We start from the raw sequence: 23,730 nt of genomic DNA, 5'->3' as shown, positions 1-23,730 counted from the left end.
ACACCTATTAACTATAAACATTTGGATGAGTTTTAGGGACATAAAGACAAAAAATATCCCTGTTCTGAAAGAATCTACATTCTCTTGAGGTATAAAACATGTATACACATAAATAAATATAAGGTAATTTGAGGAGGAAGATAGCATTAACAACTCATAAGGATAGGTAGGGGCACTGACTCTAAGAAAGATAAGAATTGTGAGAGTTCAGATAATAGGGGGGTGGTATGTTCCAGCTTGGTAGAGGGTCTTCCATATTCATCCATTTGCTCCAGCCTCCACTTCCAAAATGGAACTAGAATACCTACTTTGAGGCCCTGGGCTAATGATTCATGTGGATTCATTATATCTAGCCTGGTCCACATTCATCACTACTTCCCAGCCATCCTTATGCCATGCCAACATTCACAAACCTTCTTCACCAAAAAAGTTTCCACCTCTAACCCTGTGGAGCAATAATCAAAATAACACCACCATTCCTTAAAAGGATATGTCAACCAATTACTCTGTACCTCCAATCACCATTCCTATGATTTCCCTTATGACCAATATTCTTCTTCCCCTACATATGTTGGCTTCTCCCATTAGAATTTAATCTCCTTGAGGTCAAGGGCTATTTTCTCTCTGTATTTGTACCTTTAGAGTTTAGCAGACTTCCTTCTGCTAGGAGAAATCTAATAATTTTTTCTTCCTTTATTGATTATTGCCATAATTAGAGGTAGGAGAGGAACTGCTCAGTTAGAGGATCATCTAGTAATTAAGTTTGCCTAAAATGAAGATAGAAGGGAAGTAAAAAGGAAAAACAAAGATTTAAAAAGTGCACTGAAGGAAGATAGGAAGGGGCTTTAAGGTCAATCTGATTAGTCTGTATTATCTCAATAAAAAGTCACTAAAGATTTTTGTTCGGAGGCATGATATAGTCAAATCTTTACTCAAGTGATGTGACTTTAATAGATACATGGAAGATAGACAAGAGACAGGAAAACTGGAAGCAATAGTAATGATGTGAAAGGAAAAAAAGAGTAGATAATTATTTCTACAAACTCAACAATAAAATGGAGGGAGAAGATAGGCTGGTACACTGGGAAAAGTACTGGCCCTGGCATCATCAGAGGACATGAGTTCAAACCTTTTCTTATTCTGACATTCTGCTGAGGATAGACATGTCACTTAATTTCTCCTGACTTCAGTGTCCTCATCTATAAAATAAGAGGATCAGGTAATATGACTTCTAAGGTCCCTTCTAACTCTAAATATATAATCCTAACAAATCTTCCAAGATAGATGACAACTTAAGGGATAACAAGGTCAAATAGAGTGGTTTTGTCTTTTGTTTTTAAGAATGGAAATACATGAGGATGTTTGTAATCATCAGGTAAGCAGCCAGTAGAAAGTAAGAGAAGGAAGATGGTAGAGATGGAAGAAACAATGCTTGGGCATGTATGTGCCTGGTGGACATGAGAAAGGATGAGATGAAGAGAATCTTCCTTAATAGGGAGAAGGATCACCTTTCTCCAGTGACTGCCCAGAAAAAGAGGATACATCAGGAATTACAGGGACTTAGAAGTAGTACTAGAGGAGATGAGGGTGCTCACAACAAGTGGACTTAATTTTCTCAGTTAAGAAGGAGGAAAGGTCATCTGCAAGAAAGTATAAGAGACTTTAAGAGAGATGAGAAAGTTTGAAAAAGCTAATTCCAGAATTGTAAGTCAATCATGATGAATAAAATGTTTGCCATATAATACTGAAAGCCCGGCTAAGAACATATATAACATTTGACATGGCTGTATGACTTTCTCCAATAATATTCTGGAGCATTGGAACAAGTCTGCAGAAGGCAGCTGCTGGTGGGGATTCAGGGCTGAGGAGGGGGAGTTCATAAAAGTTGGGAGGGCAAGTAAGGAATTAAAAGGGATAAGGTAGCATACTAAGCAATGGAGATACAAAGAAACAAAAATAGCCCCCGTCATAGCTAATATTCTAGTGGGAGAGACAACATGAGCATAATTGGTCCCATTTATGGCATATAACATAGTGGATAGAAAGTCAGGGCTAAGTCAGGAAGACCTGAGTTCAAGTCTGTCTTCAGGCACATCCTAGCTATGTGACCCTGAGAAAGTCACTTAACTTTGATTGCCTTAGTTTCCTCATCCGTAAAATGAGGTGGAGAAAGAAATGACAAACCACTCCAGTATTTTTGCCCAAAAAACCGACACCCTCAAATGAGGTTATGAAGGGTTTGGACATGACTGAAACAACTGGAAAGCAACAATAATGTGATATTCACAGAGTAGATGGAAGGTTGCTTCAGAGGCAAAGGCACTAATAATTGGTTTGTGGTCCTTCCAGGGCCTTTGACTTCCTGAGGATTCACTCTGAGGAATGGAAGTGAGTCATTTTTGGCGTAAGGCTTCTACTTCTAAATGAGGAACCTGAGGTTTAAGTGACTTGTGAAGCAGAGTTGGGACCAGAATCAGGTCTCCTGCATCCTGAAGTCATCATGTGAGCCCTCTACCACACCAGGTGGGTTTTCCATTATGACATCTCTATAATTGGGGAAATCAGTTAGGGAAGGGGAGAAAGTAGGATTCGTGTCACTCCTCCAAAATCCAAAGCCAAGGATACATATTTATAGCCAAAATTTCCATCAGAACCATTTAGCAAAGCCATTCTCTCTCTTCCAACAATAGGAGTAATTACCACAGTGAAATGCATTTTAAATTTTTTACATATCCTATAATGGTGCTTCAGCTCAAGAGTTCACAGATAGTCTCTCTCAATTTCTCTTTTGTTTTTAAAACATAATCTAAATTTAACAAGACCATTAAAGAAAATGTTTAAACAGCCAACTTTGAACTAATTACAATATTTAATAAATCTTGCCTGAGAAAGGATGTCTTTCAAAAACCAGCAAGCAACCACATTTGTGCTGTTTCTATTATGGTGGTGCCAAGAACTCATGGGAATGACTGATGAGAGTGGAGGGGGGAAGGAAAAAAAGTCCTTTCCTGCTCCCCCAAAAAGGAAAAATGAATTATAATCAAGTTTAAAGGCTCAATTTACATTTTCTAATTAGTTTGATAATGATGCCTGGAATATGGATCTGGGCTTTCCCTGGAAAGATAAGATGCCTGTTTGCAAATGGAACTATAACTAGTTAGTTGCACAACGCAATCACAAAATGTCAGTCAGAAGGGACCTTATAGGTTGCCTGTCCATATCTGTTTTTTTGGTTTTTGTTTTTATAGAGGTGGAGGGCTACAGAGAACAAATGGCTTGTTCAAAAACCCAATTAGTAAATAACAATGTCTTGGAGTCTGGGCCTCCTTACTAGAATTATCAGTAGTGCCATTTTTCACCCATAAGATAAACTCTTTGAAGCTCAACTGGGGCAAGCCGTATAAGCTTGTAAAAAGACAAATTCCTTTGAGGGAACAGAGACAAGCTGAAATCCTGGGTCACTGGCTCCTGTTGGAAGTGACTTTGGGACACAGCAAAGATGTGGATAGGAAATGGAAGAAAGATCACCTGGGATAGAAAAGAGGAAGAGTAACATGCTCCATATGACAGCTACAGAGAGGTAGAGACCTATCATAACTAATTATTTATGCCAATTAAATATTAAACTCATTTCTTTCTCTAATACAGAAGGGCGTGTTAGTATGGTCAGCAATCTATAAATGTTGACACCCTGAACAAAGCCCAAGTTGCTCTACCCTAGTTCTGGCTTTTGTTTCTGCTTCAAATCCAGGGCTCTTTCTACTATATGACATTATTGTGACTATTCCAATTATGAAGCCTGTGTTCAGTCTGCAAGTTTGTGAAGAGGTGAATGGAAGACCAGCACTTTAGAAATAGTTTCCTCTAGATATTGTTTCCCTCAACAATTGCTCAGTTCAAGTACTACCTACTCCAAGAAGACACCCCCAATTCCTCTTACAAAGAATGATTTTTTTCACTTAGACCTCTCATAGGTCTCTTGGGCACCCAACACACCGTATTTACATATTTCTATGTTTGGGTGTCATATCTCCTTCTTACTAGATGATAATGATAATATCTCACACTTCTATCACACTTTAAGTTTTACAATAGAGTTGTTACAGAGGGTGGAATAGTCAGTGTAAAGTCAGGAACATCTAGAGTCAAGCCCTGCCTCTGACACAAGCTGCATAACCTTGCGTAAGTCACATAGCATCTCAGGCAGCTACTCAAGACTTATCTACTAAGTTACACTGTGTGTGTGATTGAAGGGGGTTCTCACATTTCCCCAAATTAATAAATCAGAGCCATTATTTTCTCATCAAGTAAGGTTAATGCTATGATAGATAGATAGATGATAGATATTTGTGTGTGTGTGTGTGTGTGTGTGTGTGTGTGTGTGTGTAGTGTTTCATTTCATCCTCATGGCACCCCCATGAAGCATGGGGTTAGAACAACAATTCTGTTTTACAGATTTTCATGATTGTGTCCCCCACAGTCCTTATCACCCAACCCTGTACAGAAGCCTTGACTGAGAGCTGAAAGGGATCTTAGAGGTCATCTTTCTCAGTTCCCTCCTTTTGTAGATGAACAAGTGAGGCACAGAAAGGTTAAGTGATTTGCCAAAGGTCAAATAAATGGTAACTGGAAGAGTCAAGATATGAATCCAGATTCTCTGACTCCCAGTTCTGAGTGTTCACCACTGTACTATACACATGCTACCCTTCATAGATCTTCAGTGTCCTTTCTTGGTCCCCCAGTATTTAGCACTATCCTCCTCCTCAAATTGCCTTGTATTTCTTTATCTGCATTCTTCTTCTAATATATCCTCCAAATGGGCTATAAATTCCTTGGGCCCAGAGACTGGCGTCATTTTTGTCTGTGTATCCCTAGCATAATACCTTGCACATGCTAACTACTTAAGAAATGATGGATGAATTTAATTGAATCTAGGATCTCAGAGCTGGAAGGAACTTCAGACATTATCCAGTCTAAGTTTTTTATTTCATAAGTTTAAAAACCAAGGCCTACCGAGGCTGAGTGAATTGCCAAGCTTGTATAAGCCATAAGTGGCAAAGTCAGCATTTGGACTAGGCTCCTATGTCTCTGAGTCCAATCCTTTTTTGACTGACCATACTGCATGAACAACTGACTCTAAGAAGTAAATTTTGCTATCCCAGCATCACCCAGGTAAGAAGAGCACAAGGAAAGGATGTATTCTGTTGACCCAAGCTGATATTACTGACTTCACAACATAGGTGTCATCTGAGTGATAGTGGTTGCCTGGAGACTCACCATGGGATTCTGGGTAACCTTTGATCTTTGTTTGCCAGGCTGCCCAAGAGTTATAAAATCAATTTGTGAAGTTCAAACTATTCCATGTCTACTTTAATTTTAATAATTAACTGGAGTGACTCCAAATTCCTTGAATCTCCTAACCTAGGATCACAACCCCAATGAGCCAAAATCAGCAAGAAAGAAAGATTTAGAAACTAGAGAATAGGAGGGGTAGAAGTAAATCAGAGAAACTCATCACCAACTGTGTGTACAGGGAAAAGAGACATTACAGACCAATTCTATGAAATTCTGTCAGTTGAATCCAAGGTGCAACTGTGGGAAGACCAGTTTTGACCTAGATACAAAGGACCTTGTTTCCTCAGTGATCAAAGGATCCAAGAGAAAAAAGTTTTTGAGTTGAAGACAAAAGCAAAATATAAAGAAACAGGACAGATTGCATAACCCAAGGATCAGGTTTGGCTTTTTGCCCTCAAATGTCTTCAGCCCTTATAGCTGGGCTGCTGAATCCCAGTCTGTGACCTTAGCCTCTTTGGAATCCAATATCATTCCCAGACCCTTAGATCTATATTTCAGCATCAAATGGGCATTTGAACTTGTGCCTCCATGTTAAGTAACTAGGCTTCCATTTTTGCTTGTGACTATTCTCACCTTCAACCTGAGGCTCAGTTCAATGTACAGACCCTTGTCTTAATCCTTTTCCCTTGACCCCATAATTCAGTGCCTCGGTTTGCCTACCAGTGGAGTCCTAGCTTAAGCAAACTGTACAATATGAGGGAGGAAGTGCAAATATAGCAGGGACATAGGCCTTGCAGTCAAGCAGCTTACCACTTAACAGGAGAATGAGAGTTGTACAAATAAAACTAAGATGCAAAGTAGACTATGACAAATACATAGAAGTAATGCAAAACGCTACAAGACCAAAGAAAGAAACCATCTTTACCACCTGGGAAGAACAGGGAAGGATTGAGGGGACAGGAGACATTGGGGTTGGGCATTGGCTGATGGATCAACAGGTAAAGAGAGGGGCATTCCAGGTGAAGAGAATGCCAAGAGCAGAGGCAGTAACTCTTCTCTAGCGTCTTGATCTCTTCTGAAATAAAATCCAACCCTTCTCACTCTCATCAGTTCTCCCTAAAGTTTCTTACTCAAACAGAAACTTTGCAAGGCTTTGTAGCAGGAACCAATACCAAGACCTGGTGGTCTCACTGGTGGCATTTGCACATAAAAAGTAGTGTGTGGTTCCTTAGGGGGTACTAATCCATAAAGTAAGAATTGTCGGCGTGACATAATCAAGAAAATATTGGATTTAGAGCCAAATATTATTGTTCAGTCATATTTGACTCGCTATGATCTCATGGACCATTGCATACAAGGCCCTTCTATCCTCCGCTATCTGCTGAAATCTGTCCAAGTTCATGTTCATTATTTCCATGTCCCTATCTATCCATCTCACCCTCTGCTGTCCCCTTTTCCTTTTGCTTTCAATCTTTCCCAACATCAGGGTCTTTTCCAATGAGTTCCATCTTCTCATTATGTGGTCAAAATACTTAAGCTACAGCTTAAGTATTTGCCCCTGAACTAATTTCTTAAAGTATTGATTCACTTCCTCATTATGCAAGGGACTTTCAAAAGTCTTCTCCTCAGGTTCAAATCCTGACTCAGCGCTGAGGGAATTACTTCAATTCTTTATCCATCAGTTGGCTCCACTGTAAAAGAAGAATGCTGGACTTGATGTTCTCTAAAAACATTTCTAAATCTAAAGCCTATGTATGATCCTGCTAGAATGACTTTCTGGGCCCAGGAAGCAGGATGACTTCTCCCACTATTGTTCTCACAGATCAGTGGGGGACATAACATTCAAACAACTATGTACAAAAAAGGTATATACAAGGTAAGTTGGAAAAAATCAAGAGAGGGAAGGCACTATTATGAAGAGGGATTAGGAAAGGCTTTTTGTAGAAGGTGAAATTTAGCTGAGACTTAAAGAAAGCCAGAGAAGCCCAGAGATGGAGATGAGGAAAAAGAGAATTCCTGGCATGGAATACAGCCAGAAAAATGGATAAAGGTGGGATCAACAGCCCAACAAAATGGAAGACCAGATATTTTTTTCTAATCTTCACAACCTTTCAGACATCTCCAAATAGAAATTACGCACAAGAGATAAAATGATTTGTGCTGCCTCAATAATCAAGGACCCTAAGAACCCTAAAAAGATACTAACAACATAGAAGGCTAAAACCTAATTCCTAATGTAATCATGGAGCGTTCCCTCTCCCACCACCACTATACTCTAGCAAGACTGCACAAACCTACTCATAGGATTGCAAAAGATTTCAACTCTACCTTCCCCACCCCCACCTTCCCAGTGCCAAAGAAAAGAAGAAGCCAGAAACTTGTCCTTGCTGGGATTGCATCATAGCAGTGCTCTGAGGTATTACATAGATCAGCTAGATAACTGAGGAATAGTAAGACTTAGCACAGGATACATGTGTATCTGACTGTGTAGCATTCCAGAAAGCCTGAGGGAAAGAGTTCAGCCTTTAGCTGGGACCAGATCTATGTCATCCTTTCTCCACCCCACCATATACACACTAACAGCAAAAGTCACTTGTGGCAGAGAATGAAGTTGATGAAACATGACAAGTGTGGGAGTAGGCTGAGAGGGCTTTGAGGTCCAACCCTGTGCAAAAACTGTCCTCGATGGGGAAGAAGTCCAGAAGTGAACAATAAGGGAGTATAAGGGGAAAAAATAAAAGTACCAAAACATATTAAGAAAAAAGACAATTGAATTAAAGGCTCTGAGCAGCAGTGACTAACTTTGATAGACTTCTCTCTTCTTAGCAATGCAAGGATCTAAGACAACTCCAAAAGGATGGAAAATACCAGCCACATTCAGAGAAAGAACTAGGAACTCTGAATGCAAATTAAAACATTATTTCCTCTCTCTTTTTGTTTGTTTCTTCTTTCTCATGGTTTCTCCCGTTGCCTCTAATTCTTCTTTACAACATGACTAATGTGAAAATAGGTTTAATATGAATGTATATGTAAAGCCTATATCAAATTACAAGCCATCTTGGGGTGGGGGGAGGTGAGAGATGGGGAAAGTTTTGGGGAATCAAAATCTTATGGAAGGGAATGTTGAAAACTAAAAATAAATAAATAAATTTTTTTAAAAAAAAGTCTCTGAGTATAAACAAATAAACCAACCAGGAATATCTTAACAATAGAAGAGAAGATGGTCTCCACAACAGCTAAAAGTACTCAAACATCTATAAATAAATATTATAAGCCAAAGGAAAATGAATCAACACCTAATGTGTCAGAAGTTCTTGTAAATTACCAAGAGAACATGGAACCAAAATGGGATTTTCCTAAATCGTTTTAAAGAAAAATACAAATTGTAAAAGTAGAATATATGACCTGCAGAGTATAAATAATTGGCAGAAAAAAGCAATAGAAAAACTTGAATCCACACTGGCAAATCTAACAAACAAAATAAAAGATAAAATAACTTATTGTGAATGCATATACAGATATAAAGTTCAATCTGGAAGAGAAGCAAAAAACAGTGAAGCTGTAAGAAAATATGATCTCCCCATAAGTAAAGCAACTTGAGGATTATATGTTTCACAAAAGAACCCAAATTAAAAAAATGGATACCATAATGCAAACAATAATACATAAAACTGCCCAGAACATAGAAAATAAAATGCCAATCAGTAGAATCCACAGATTGTCTCCAGAAAAAAAAAAAAACAGGAAAGTCTGACACAGAGGTCAAATTTAATAATTCCAATGACAAACAAAGAATTCTGCAAGCAACCAGGAAAAAGACCTTCACTTCAAATATAAAGGAAATTCAAGTAACAATTCTCTAACCACCAAGAAAAGAGGAGAGAATGGGATAATGTGTTCTGAAGAAAAAAGGTCCTCAAGATGCAATCTAAGGGAACACTCTCCTCAATTCTGAGCCTAAGCACTGATAAAAATAAATGGAAATTCAATAAAAAGAGGTGTTCAAAGTATTCCTAAAGATAAAAACAGATTTGAACAAATTATTTGCTTTTCAAAACCTCCAGAGAGCAGAAATAAAAGAAAGGTAAACAAATCCTACAGCCAAAGACAAGAAAATAACAACAGAGAGAACATTACGAAATTTCTTCCTAAAAGTACATAAGAAGATAAGGGCAAAAGCAGAAGTCAAAAAGAAATAATGATAGAGAAATAGGACTGAAACACTGTGGACTGAAATTCAAGAAACTTTGCCTCCAGGTGAAGCAGTGCTGTTGTGGGATTAAGGTACAAGATGTGAGGCACATGAAAGTGAACAGAGGAGGAAGAAGATGAATGGGAATATGCAATGTGCCCTGATCAATTCAAAGGTTCACACTGAAGGAAAAGGAACTCCTCTAGAATGGCAGGAAGAGAACCTGCAGAAGAATGAGCAAGGGGAAAGAGGGATTAAAACATGAGAAAGGAAAGGGAGAAATCTTGTTTCACTGTTGAGTGGGGGACTTACTAATGAATGCTCCCATGGGGAAAGAGATATTGTATAAAGGGAGAAGAGCACATTCCTATATAATTGGCAAGAATGTGAAGTTTAGAGAGAATATTGATCTGTCACAGAAGAAGGGGAATCAAAGCTATCTGGGGCAACTGAAATCCAGAAGAACGGGAGTGCATGGACCAAGGGAGGAGACTGAATGGCAAATGAAGGAAAAGAGCTATGAGGAAAATAGAGGTTAATCATGAGAAGCAAATTTGGGGACAGGAAAATTCCTACCATTTGGGGCAATATTCTCTCCATTACCTGAAGAAATGGGTATGTCTAAGAGTAAGGCATAACAGAAAACAGGGTGGGGATTAGGAGGAAACACCTACAAAATAATAACATAGAAATGTGTTAGAAGAAGGAACCCAAAATAAATACCATAGAAGCTTTAATTACATCAAGAATATGGAGAACAATGAAAGACTAAGTACTAAGGCCATGAATTAGAGATTAATAATGTAGAATAAACAGAAAGGGAAGATAAATTATGAAGTGAATAAAGGAAAGGTATGTTTTTAAAGAGAAAGGCATAGAAAATGAAATTTAATAAAGCCACGAACAAAACAGTTGAAGGGGAAGAATTTGGGTCTTATGTGCATAGAGATAACAAATGAACACATGAGAGTTGACAGTCATCCAAGGGAAAAGTATATATAGAGAAGAAATTCCAAGATAGAGTGTCCAAGGATTGCCTGGATGAAGAGCTAGCAAAGTAGACCAAGAAGGAGTAGTCAGGTAGGTAGGAGGAGAACTGGGATGGAGTAAAGTCATAAATATCTAGAAAGAAGAGATTATCTGAGAGAGCAGGGTAAATAAAGGCTACAGAATTCAAGAAAGATAGAAATTGACTCATGAACACATATTGACAAACTCAAGAGTCTAATTTTCATATTCTATTATCTTAGAAGGTTGATTCTTAAGATATTATAACTATTGAATAGAGATTTGACCTTCACCTTAGTTCTATACCATCTGAATAACTCAGTGAATGTATATTTCTTGTGGCAAGCCAGAGTATGCTTTGGGCTCATCCTCTGGTGGGTGGTCATTTCCCCCCTCCTAACACCCTGAGAAGTATTATAATAGCTGTAAGGAATACCTTCTACAGAGGATTTAGCACTAATCAAGGAACCTAGGTACTCTAGAACTCTGGAACTGTTGAATTTGAAGAATCTGCCTCAGGATCACTATTCAGTCACCTGTGCTCAGGCAGAGACACATCAAGCAGAAGAATTTCTAGGGGCTTGATGGTCAATTTCAGACTCACCTACTCTTGATGCCATGTGAAAGCAAACATCATTGTTTGGCTTATGTCTTTGTTTTTGTGGAGGGAGAAGAACAAATACCCATCCCCATAAGATATCTGTCAGACTCCCCCTGTCACATGTCTAGAAGAGAGTAAGAGAGTAAGTTCTCTCTCCCTCGAAAGTACTAAGTAGGCAGCATTTGTTGCTGAGTGGCTGCTCTGTGGGACATTCAGAGTGGAGAAGGAAGTTGGGATAGGTGACCTAGAAGATAAACCAGAAGGTTCTAGTCACACATGTCCTTTATCAATAGACTGAAATACATGTCTCATTGGCAGTAGCCAGGGCATAGCTCAGCAGTACCTAAAAAATGTTCCAGGTAGAACCTAGGTTCCATTGAGAATATTCAGGATGCCAATTTAACCCAAACGAGTAACAGGCTAGGGGTAACCCATGTTACACTTTGCTTTTAGCATTATATTCAGGGTCTAGTGCTGTGACCCTAAATCCTAGTCCCCAGGGCTAGGTTCACATTTCTGCATCTGGAACCTTTCTGATGTTGCCTGCTACCCTACCATCCTAGACATCCCTTCAACCCCTCTCATACATTTACAACTTTCCACCAGAATCCCCTAATACCATGGCCTGGCTACCTACAAGAAAATCCCCCTAACTGCCAGATCTAATCATTATAAGATCATGTACTTAAAGCTGAACCTCAGAGGTCCTCTGATACAACACATTCATTTTTAACTCTGAAGAAGCTAAAATCCAGGAAGATGAAGTGTCTCATCCCAGGTCACACAGGTAGCAAGTGTTAAAAGCAAAAGGCGCTCTGACCCCAGAGTCAGTTCTCTATTCTGTACCATGGTACCTCCCTGATTCTCACTATTTACTGCCAATCTCCAACCTGTCCAAATTTTCTCCAATACGTAATATGCGTCCACTATACATCCAGATTTTTCAATGCTAGAATGCTCTTGGATTGCTTGCCTTGCATGGCTTCCATGGTTATGGAACTTTTCCAGAAAAAAAAGCCCTCCCTATTCTGTGCCAACTAAGACCAGGCTACATTACATCCCTTTTGAAACAGGGACTTCCAAGTCCTCCAATAAATCAGAGGTCTTCTTAGATGGTCTTCTCTAGGAAATCAAATCCTTTACGGTTATTTTTGGGTACAACCCTTGCTTCTTAGAATCTCTCTCTCTCTCTCTCTCTCTCTCTCTCTCTCTCTCTCTCTCTCTCTCTCCCTCTCTCTCTCTCTCCCTCTCTCTCCCCCTCTCTCCCTCTCTTTCTCACCCATCCCAGGGTTTCCATCTTTCTTCCTTTCTGCCTCTCAGTGAATTTCTCACTATATCTGAGAGTCCTTTTTTCTGTTTCTTAGGCTCTCTCCACCTCTTAGGCATTTTTTATGTCTCTCATTTTGTCAGGGTTTCTGCATCTCTTTCACTCTCTCTCTCGTTACTGTGATCTTGTCTCTATTTCAGCCAGCATTTAGAGGTATTTTAGAGGCATCATTTAATTTGATTCTCAAAACAACCCCATGAAGCAGATGCTATTAATAGTTCCATTTTATAGATGAAGTTGAGAAGCTAAATAACTTTCCCAGGGTCACACAGTAAGTATCAGAGACATATTTTGAACCCAGGTCTTCCTTGCTTCCAGCCCAATATTCTATCATCATACAATACTACTTCTCTCTTGCTATCTCAAGGATTTCTATCTAGGTCACTGGATCTATGTTCTTGCCTCTGCTTTATTTTCCTCTGTTGTGTATAGTCTTCATTGCTGGGTTGTATTATATGTGTATATGTTTGTTTTCGCATGTGACTGAGAAACATTAACCTTGGGTATCACTGATCCTTCACATGAAAGGCCACAGCTCTTATGACTTTAAAGAAAATCTTTTAAAGATCTAAAAAATAAAGTAAAAAAAAGCTCAGGATCACCTTTATAAATGTCCAGAGCTTTCTGGCTAAGTTTGAAATACAGGAGCCCTTTGTAGGATGCTGGCCCATAATAAGGAAAACTTTCTTCCCTACCACCCTGGGCCTGGGCCTTTGGTAACAAGAATTCTACTAACATGAATTAAATCTTGGCCCCAGTTTTCCATTATAAAGGAACAACACATTCAAGACATGTATCTTTTTTTATTTCCTGTCTCCTAGCCCTGTACTGCCTAAGAAACCTGACAACAAGGTCCTTATATCAAGCCAACTGACTTCTTCTCCCCATGTCCCTGGCTCCAAGGGAAATTACCATTGCTTTATTCACAGGACTTTTACTCACAGAACTGATGTAAATCTGTTCAGGAAATTTAGAGGAAATCTGGTTAAGTGCATGGTACCTTCCTGAGTTCTGATGGGTAAGCACACTCCCTCAATCTTACTACATGTATTTTGGAAATAGAACTCTGGTTGAGAAGTCAATTAAGAGGGGGAGATCACTAGCAGTTGAGGGATCAAGAACCCAGTGCTTTTCCCAGGACTTTAAAATGTAACCATCAGTTGGAGCAAATAGACAAGTTTTGAATATTGTGAATAAATTCACTTACCTTGGCAGTATACTTTCCAGGGATGCACACATTGATAATATGTTGCCAGAGCTAGTTCAGTGTTTGGGAGGCTCTGAAGGAAAGTGTGGGAAAGAAGAGGTATTAGACTGCCTACCAAACAGAAGGTCTACAGAGTCATTGTGCTACCTTATTATTGTATGCCTCTGAAATCTGGACAGCATACTAGCACCATGCCAGGAAACTGAATTGCTTCCATTTGAGTTGTCTTAGGAAGATTTTGAAGATCACCTGGCAGGATAAGGTACTGGACACTGAGGTACTTCCTCAGACTAAATTGCCAAGTATTTAAACTCTACTGCAGAGAACTCAATTCTGATGGGGTGGCCATGTTACTTGAATGCCAAATGTATGCTTGCCTAAAAGACTATTTTGTGGAGAACTCATACAAGGTAAATGCTCAGATGGTGGTCAGTAGAAATGATACAAGGACACTCTCAAGGTCTTTCTGAAGAACTTTGGAATTGATTGCATGACATGACAGGTCCTAACAAAGGACCACCTAGCATGGCACATCAAAAAAGGCACAATGAACAACGTGGAATTGAATTAGCTCAAAGTGGGGGATACGCAAATTTAGAGAATCCACCCCAAGTATTCACATGGACTATTTGTGCCTGACCTGTAGTAGAGCCTTCCAAGCTTGTATTGGTCTGATCAACCACAATTGGATGCACTGTAACTTGACTCTAACATAGAAATATCATTTGGTCCTCTTTGAGAATGGACATCAATCAACAAAGATGTGATCTATGAGCTCCCAAATATTATTCTTCATCATACCTGGGACCAAGCCCCATCTCTAACTTACTGGTATGACCATAAGTAAGTTATTTTATCTCTCTGCAAATCATAAACTCGTTGTCATCCCCTCAAAATCTACCCCTCTTTCCATTTTCCTTTTCTGTTCAATGTACTGCCATTCTTCTAGTCATGCAGGTTCAAAACCCAAGAATCCTTCATAACTCTTCACCCTCTTTCACTTCCAAATATCCAGTCAGTTGCCAAGTCTCATCAGCTCTACCAACACCATGTACATCCTTCCCCTATACTCTGTTTATGTTTCCATCATTCTCCATTACTTACTCTTCAGGTCTCCATTACTTCTCATCTAGACTATTGAAAATTACTTCCTAATGGGTCTTCTTGCTTCCAGTAACTCCATTCTCCAATCCATCCTCCATATAGCAAAGAACATGACATTCGGAACATATCACTCCCTTTCTTAAAAAGCTTCAGTGGCTCCTTATTTTCTTGTGGATAAACTGAAAACTTCAGAGTCTGACATTTAATGTTCTTCACAATCTCACCCAAACCTAACTTTCCAGATTGATTTCATATTGATTCCTTCTATATCCTAGCCAAACTGGTTTTTCTTTGCCCATGCTATTTCATCTCCCGCTTCCCTGAGTACCCTGGAAAAGTCTTTCTTCCATGCCTAGAAGGAGTTCCTTATTCAACTCCATCTCCTAGAATGCCTAGTTCTCTTATAGGCTCAACTCACATGCAACTTCCTACAACTAGATGCCCCTCAGTTGCTAATAGTCTCCCTACTACCTCTGATATTACTTTGCACTTCATTGGTGCTATTTTATAATTACTTACTTATATACATATGCACAACATTTCCCCTATTCTATCCCCTAAGAATAATGTAAGAGTCTTGAAGACAGTGAAAGGGGCAGCTGTGCTGGTAAAAAAAAAAATCTGGCTTTACAGTCAGTGGAACTGGCTTCAGTTCTCACATATCTGTGTGAAATTGAGCAAGTCAATTTCTCTGGGTCTCACCTAAGCAGATCTAGACCTATCTCCAGGGCATCTGGAAGATGAAGGAAATGGACCAAATATCTTTTGAGGTCCCTTCTAGCTCCAAATTTATGATCCTCAACATAGGATTAACTTTTGTCTTTGAACCCCAGCACCTACTGCATAACAAGCACCTTAAAATGTTTTTTGAGTTGAATTAAAATCAATTTAACTAACAACCCCTCAATAATAAAGTATTATGAATAAGCTTTGTGTTATACCAGTGGAAGGCAGACCCATACAGAGAAGACTATCACTCCAAAGATTTATGAACTCAATTTCTGACATTTGGCCTTAATTTTCTACCTATGGGACAACTCTGCAGCATACTGGATTAGTAAGGGAGGATAAAGATGTACATGCTAACTGTCTGACCTTGTATGGGAGTCTATATTTTTCAAGATGTACTAAATTCAAGAGAAACAGCCTTGGGCTGTTGTTTGTATTCTATGAGCGAGATTCACAGGAGAAAACTGGAGGTCAAGGTAGAGTCATATAATTTCATGGTTGAAGACTTTAGCCCGTAGTGCATACTTCTCAGATAAGGTATTTATTGCTGTAAGGGAAATTTGAACTTTGTTGGACAAAAGAGACTAAAGTCTTTTGCTTTTTTTTAATCTGTATTATTCTTGGAGTCAAAGGGTTATGGTAAAGATACACAGAGGTCTCTATTACTCTGACTATACACAATGTCCTCAACCATATGGACTAATTAGATGGACCTGGTATAGTGGAGGGAAAAGTATTGGGTGAGAAATGTCAAAAGACATGGGATCAGATTCAGGCTTTACTAGTTTGTTTGATGATGGGCAAGTCATTGCACTACTCTAGACCTCAGTTTCTCTATATGTAAAATGGGAGAGTAGACTAAATTACCTTTTAGATACTTTTGAACTCCAAATCCAATGATGTTCTTACTTATAGAATGCCAAATAATCTAGGAAAGTTAGCTAAATCATCTTACCTCATCAAGTTATTTTATTCATTAAGGTGGGCAAATTAGTTATCTCCTGACTGACCCAGGTTTGGCAATCAGTTGACAAGATTTGGCCATGAAGTTGGACACCATCTAGATAAGGTTACAGTGTCCTGTTGGGACTAATTAGGGGTAAGAATAATGAAATGGAAAGAGTTTTATCCTAGAAATCAATATTCAGGTTCTAGATAGATTGTGTCTACTCCTACATTACGTATGACATTGAGAAAGTCATTTCCTTTCTCTGAATCTCAGTTTGCTCACATCTAAAATGAAGAGAACAGGTCAGGATCTCTATGGTCCCCAATAGATCCATTACTCTAGTAGCAGATGGGGTAACTGAGATTAGGTAGATAGCATTTATATAATACGTTAAAGTTTGCAAAGCACTCTACATGTTATTTCCTTTGATAGCGAAGAAAGGAGTTGAGAAAGCAACTGAATTGAGGGCGTTTACCACATCTCCCAAGTTCCTACTTATTCACTGGGCTCTTTGTTATGTTTATGGATAAAATGAACTGGTAAGTGAAAATTTAACTGAAAAGGATGTTAGAAGCTATCTCTTCCAGATGTGTCATGTGCCTAGGAGGAAGCTATAGTCCAGAAGAAGGAAATGATTGACCCAATAATAGAAACAGGACTAGAACCCTGTTCTCTCAGTTCCCAATAAATTCTAATATGCTTTTTACTGATCCACATGGAAAGATTAATAATGAAGGATTGGGACAAGTTGATCCCTAAAATCATTTCCAGATCATAATTCTCAGCTATTATAGTTACTAGTTACTGAATATCTACTATTATCATTGGCCTAGCCCTGCTTTCCCAGAACAGTCTCATCTATTTTAGGAAAAAAAAATAGGTTCTGAATCACCTCAAGTCTGATGGAGGTAAATGAATCCCCCCTAATACCACCAGAGCAATCTATCCAAACAGGGGTATGCTAGTAAAATTTTCACAACCGACTCTCTGAAAAAAATGTTTGCATGGCATTCAAGTTTAATCTGAAATATTAATATTTTCATCATAACTTTCTCAAGTTTAGATAGCCAACAAAAAATAAATCAAAATATGGTGTATAAAATTTTCTGATTTCCAAGGTGTAAATGCTCACACTGAAAATTTACCAACTATCTCTCACAAGTCAGTACAAGCTGGTTTCAACATGCCCTTGAACCTAATCTATGTGAGCATGGGGCAGTATGGTGAAGTAGAGCCTTGAACATGACATTAAGATTCGTTCAGAGAAAAATAAAGTCATTTGATATGACCTTCTTCTCTCATTCTCTTCATTTCATTTCATTCTCAACACCATTTCCCACATTCCCTTCCTTTCTCCCAGCCTCCAACAAGGAGGTAGCCTTGCTGAGGCCAACCCTTCTACATGTGCATTTAACTATATTCCTTCCTGTCTTCTCTAGTAGATTGCAACATCAGTTGTCCTTGTATTTTTTTAACTTTTAAACATTCCCTAACTACTGCTTCCTTCCCTACAGCCTTCAAAGATTTCTGTGTCCCCTATTCTAATAGAATGCTAAGTGATCAAGGAAAGCTAGACAAATCATCTTACCATAGATCTCATCAAGCTATTTTGTTCATTAAGGTGGGCAAATTAGCTATTTCTTGATTGACTCATTTTTGGAAATACTTTCAATAGACTAGACCCTACCAACAGTTTAAGCTATCATGCTGTGTTTCCTCCCTTTCTCAACCAAATATCTTGAAAAGCCTGTCTATTCTCGCTACATCCCCTCACTCCTCAGCAGCTTCGACTTTTGCTTTCAAACTCACCTCTCAACTGAAACAGCTCTTTCTAAAGTTACCAATGATCTCTTAATTGTCATGTCTAATGGTTTTCCTCAACCTTTCTCCAACTACCTCAATATCAATCAATATCAACCTTCAATATATCTGCTGCATTTGACACTTTTGACCATCCTTTCCTTTTAGATATTTTTACTGTTTTTTTCAGGATAGTATTCCCTTCTGGTTATCTTCCAACCTTTGTGACTACTCATTCTGTCTCTTTAACTTCATCAGTTCCCCCAGGTTTAACTATTGTCACCATGTAGATGACTGATAAATCTATATATCAAGCCACAGTCTTTCCCCTGAACTTTAGTCTCACGTCAACAATTGTCTGTTGGATTTTGCCATGTGCCAAGGATTCTTCCCACCTCCCCACCTAAACTCTCTTCTATTCCAAATCTCCTTCTTTCTGTGAGAGACTCTGCCATCCTCCCAGTGATAACTCCAAAGTTATCCTCTCCTTCTCACTCTCCCTCATCCCACCTAGCCATTCATTGGAGGGGGAAAGGGGATGATGATTTCACCCCCACAACATTGCTCTCATCTGTCTCTGCCACCTTTGTTTGTGTCTTCATCACCTCTCACCTAGACTATTACAACAGCGTCTGAATAGGTTTCCTTGATTCAAGTTTTCTACCACTCTAGTCCATCTTACACATGGTTGTCAAATTAATTTTCCTTAAGCATAGGTCTGACTATGTCATTCCTCTGTTCAATTTACTCCAGTGCTTCCTTCTTCCATTTAGGATAAAATTAAAACTCTATTTGGATTCTAAGACCCTTTGCAAACTAGTCCCAACCTACCTTTCCAACTTCATTGAATATTACCTTCTCTTCTTTACTCTGTGATCCAACCCAACTGGCTTTCAGTCTGTTCTTGACTCCTTATCTCTCTAACTATGCATTAACTATCCTCTTCTTCTATCTGGAGATAGCCTAAATGCCACCTTCTACATGAAACCTTTTCTCATCTCACCAGATACCAGTGTCCTCCCTCTCAAACTACCTTATAATGAACTACTTAGTGTACATTTATCATGGCACGATGGATAGAAAGCCATCCCACCTCTGACTTATTCTCCCAAGCAATTCAGAGAGACTCTCAGTGATCTAAGCAACTAAGGCTCTAAGTTAAAGAGAAGATGGCAAAGAGGTGGAGGGAATTTCTTCACTGGGAATTTCTCTACCCCAATAAAATCACAGATCCAATTCCTATCCTCTGTTTCTGTATTTACTTTATATTTAATTTTATACACTTAGACGTGGACTTGTTGTCTTCCCTATTTTCACGTAAGGTCCTTGTCAGTCAGGATTTTTTCACTCATTGGATTTATATCCCCAATGCTTAGCATAGTACCTAGCATGCAGAAGACACTTAATAAATGCTTGTTGGTTGATTGATATATTTAAATTTGGGCTCTGATGATTTTAGAGCCTGGTCAAGCTTCTCAGTGCCTCAGCTGTCCTTATCTGCCAAGTGGGGCTCAGGATAATTGTGCAACCTCATTTATAAGACTGTTGTTAGGAAAATGCTTTGTAAGCCTAAAAGCACTATAGAAATGGGGAGTTATCATTATTATCCTCTCTGATATCAGCCATAATCCTTCTTAGCTTGTTCAAGCAAGCATTTTCCACACTGGTGATATTAAAGGCAGAAGGCTTAATTCTGACAGGGTTTTTATTAGCAGGCAGATATGTCCGTCAGCAGAGGATTAAGACCCCATAACTCCTCTAAGGGGTAAGACCCTCCCTAACCCTCTTCCACTACCTCATTGGAACTGACAAGAAGGATCAGAGTTGAAGCTTCCTTTAAAATACCTACAAAGTTACTGGCAACGTATCATGGGAAAGAAGAAAATGTGTCTCCCTGCCTGCACTCTTCTGTGATCTCTTCCTAGGCCAGGATCTCTTATTTGTAAGGCACTGAGTGTTCCCTCCCTTATAAAAGTTTCTTCTCTTCTCCCCTCCTCCAAGTATTTCTCTTTCTCTAGGATCCAGGATTAAAAAATATTCTGGGGAAAATTAGGTCTGTAAGCCCATTAATTCCTCACCTCCTTCCTTCCTCAACTTTGATTTGCAAAAAGAGAGAACCTTAATGTTAATACCAGCAGAGGCAGAGTTCTATTTCTACATTGTTTCTTAAGGAGAGGAAGCAGGGATGCATTATCTAGTTCCCCTTCTCCCCCAATAACTCCCAAACATTTAGTGAAATGAAGGTCTTTAACATTGTCATATGGAGATAGAACTGCATGTGACTGACAAAAAATACCTAAGGCTCATTGTCAGCCCATTTAAGAGGCAGCACTGCAGAAATAATCATCAGTAGAGAACATTCCAGAGACTTCAATGAAATCAGGCAGCTCATATAAAAGAGGCATTTAACTTACTTGGCATGGCACAAGAAGAAGAAATAGGTTTAAGACTTAGAAATGATAGGGAGCAGGGTTCAGCTCAATATAAAGGCAAAAACTGCATGATGGAAGACTGGTCTCAGGATCAGAAAGAACTAGGGTCAAGTCTTGCCTTTGAGACATGCTAGCTCTATGAGCATGTGTGGGTCCCTTAACCTTTTCTCACCCCAGGCAACTAACCAAGACTCTAAGTTACAGATGAGCTAAAGACCTATGCTTCTATAGAGAATTTTCACACTTCAGGGTCCTTGAACTGATAAAACTGTAGGTTCAGGCCAAGAAATAAAAAAAGGAAGACATTTCTGGAAAGATGACTGAGTGAATGTTGTGGCTAAACTTATCTCTGGCCAGCTCTGCCTCAAAAGCAGCAAGACTTGCAAAATTAAGTCAAAAAATAAAAATAAAGAGACTGGAAATTCCTAAAGATAGGGATGGGGACTAGACTTGTCATTTCATCAGTATAGGTACTCCCAGTTAAGAGAACTTCCTCAGCTAGTGGAGATCAACACCCTCTCTGCAGCTTATGTTCTAAGAATTATCTAGAACAAGAGTGTTCAATTCAAATAGATACAGGGGCCACTAAACCATATATAGGAATCACTGTATGTTGCATATTGACTTAGTTTTAAAATGTAATGTTACCTATTGTTTTTGTCATCTTATTTATTTTGTTAAATGTTGCTAACTATATTTTAATCTGGTTTTTTCAGGTATTGAGCCATGTGGGACCTGACCAGTATTTAAAACCTCTGGCCCATAGTACTAAAAGGCCCAGTGATTTTCCCAGGGTAATATAAACCCATATCAGAGGACAGACTTGACCATAGGTCTTCTTGACTTCAAGGCCAACTCTTTACGTACTATGCCATGCTACAACTCTTCTGTAAGGTAATCTCCATATAAGTTCTTAAAAATTACAAAAGTCTCATCCTCAACTTCCTGCTCCATCTCAGCTTTTCAGAATTACAAGAACTGCACATAATACTCCTCCTCTTCCTTTAGCCTTGAAGGTGAAAGTGTAGGAAGCTAGGGGGACAGGGAAGGATGCATATTAGACAGGAGTCACAATCACAGGATGATAGATATAGGATTGGAAGGGACCTCAGTGGAACTGAGATTAAGAGAGTTTAAGTGGCTTGTCCAAAGCTAAACAAGTACTAAGTGTTAGAGGTAGAATGTGAATCTAAGGCCTCTGACTCCAGAATCATGAGTCTTTCATTTAGTGATCTGAATCAGCATAGAAAAAATGGCATAGGACATGGGCCAGTGTGTAGAACTTATCAAAGAGAAAGAAAAGAGAGACAAAAAGGGCTTCAGCACAGAGGCAGTCATCTCGTTTCAGGACATGTGGCCCTTATACAATGACAAGATGATAATGAGAGTAAGTAATAAATAGAGGATAGGGTCAACTTTGAAGGAAGATCTAGAAGTTCTGGAAGGACATGCTAGCTTGTGACTTTGTTTAACCCACAACCTCTCAGCAGTGCTCTACATCACAAAAAGGATTTTAAAAATCAAGTAAGAGAGGTAGAGGAAAATGTGAGAAGATAAAGGAGAGTGATGCTAGAAATTCATGAAAAAGAAGATATCTTGATAAAGGAGGCACAAAAATGCTAAAGAAAATAACATCTTAAAAACAGACTAGGCAAAATGGTAAAAGAGTCACAAAAAGAAAATAATACCTTGGAAAGCAAAGTTTGTCAAATGAAAAAGGAGGTACAAAAGCTCACTGAAGAAAAAAATTCCTTCAGAGTTAGAATTGAGCAAATGGAAGCTAATGACTTTAGAAGACATCAAGAAACAATCAAACAAAATCAAAAGAATGGAAAAAAAAAGAAAATGTGAAGTATCTCATTGGAAAACCAACTGTCCTGGAAAATGGATCCAGGAAAGATCATTTAAGAATTATTCTACTACCTGAAGGCCATGATAAAAAAAAGAGCCTAGACATCATTTTCCAAGAAATTATCAAGGAAAACTGCCCTGATTTTCTAGAATCAGAAGGTAAAATAGAAATTCAAAGAACTCATCAATTACCTCCTGAAAGAAATTCCAAAATGAAAACTCCAGGAATATTATAGCCCAATTGCATACCTCCCAGATCAAAGAGAAAATACTGTAAGCAGCCAAAAAGAAACAATTTAAAAAATGTGAAACCACATTCAGAATAATACAAGACTTAGCAGCTTCTACACTAAAGTATCAGAGGGCTTGGAATATGATATTCCTGAGAGCGAAGGAATTAGGATTACAACCAAGAATCACCTGCTCAAAAATCCTTCAGGGGAAAATGGAAATTCAGTGAAATGGAGGACTTTGAAGCATTCTTGATGAAAAGACTAGAGCTGAACAGAAAATTTGGCTTTCAAATACAAGATGTAAAAGAAGTATAAAAGGGTAAACAGGAAAGAGAAATAATAAGGGATTCAATAAGGTTAAACTGTTTATATTCCTACATGGAAAAAATGGTGTTTGTAACTCCTAACTTTTTCCTTATTAGAGAAGTTAGAAAGAGCATACATAGAGGGCATAGGTGTGAGCTGAATGTGATGGTATAATTATCTAAAAATAATATTAAGTAATAAGAAAGGAGAATATACTGGGAGAAGGGGAAAGGGAGAGATAGAATGGGATAAACTATCTGACACAAAAAAGTATTTTACAGTGAAGGGAAAATGAGTGGGAAAGCGAGCACATGAACCTTACTCTCATCAAAATTACCTCAAAGAGAGAATAATAAATACATTCACTTGGGCATAGAAATCTATCTTACCATACAGAAAAGGAAGAAGGTAAGGGATAATGGGGGAAACTGATAGAAGGAAAGACAGTTTAGGGGAGGTAAAAGTCAGAAGCAAAACACTTTTGAGAATGAACAGAGTAAAAAAAGAGAGAGAGGGAGGAAGGGAAGGAGAGAAGGGAGGGAGAGAGAGAGAAACGGGGAAATAGGATGGAGGGAAATACATAGTTGGCAATCATAACTGTGAAAAAATACATTGGATTTCTCTGATAAAGACTTCATTTGTCAAACTTATAGAATACTGGGTCAAATTTATTGAAATAGGAGCCAATCTTCAATT

General features: G+C 38.7%; 1 long non-coding RNA gene across 1 annotated transcript in view; it reads right to left on the bottom strand.

Annotated features, from left to right (window-relative positions):
* LOC140522644 (uncharacterized) overlaps nucleotides 1-23,730 on the bottom strand; it is a 66,838-nt gene that overhangs the window by 7,423 nt on the left and 35,685 nt on the right. The window contains exon 4 of the long non-coding RNA XR_011973360.1: nucleotides 13,631-13,703. This is a non-coding gene — a long non-coding RNA (uncharacterized lncRNA). The remainder of the gene's footprint in view (nucleotides 1-13,630; nucleotides 13,704-23,730) is intronic.

Source organism: Notamacropus eugenii, chromosome 1, assembly GCF_028372415.1.
Source record: "Notamacropus eugenii isolate mMacEug1 chromosome 1, mMacEug1.pri_v2, whole genome shotgun sequence".
In the NCBI taxonomy this organism is placed as follows: Eukaryota; Metazoa; Chordata; class Mammalia; order Diprotodontia; family Macropodidae; genus Notamacropus; species Notamacropus eugenii.
The sequence above is the reverse complement of the archived record's forward strand: the minus strand, read 5'-3'. Positions and strand labels throughout refer to the sequence as shown.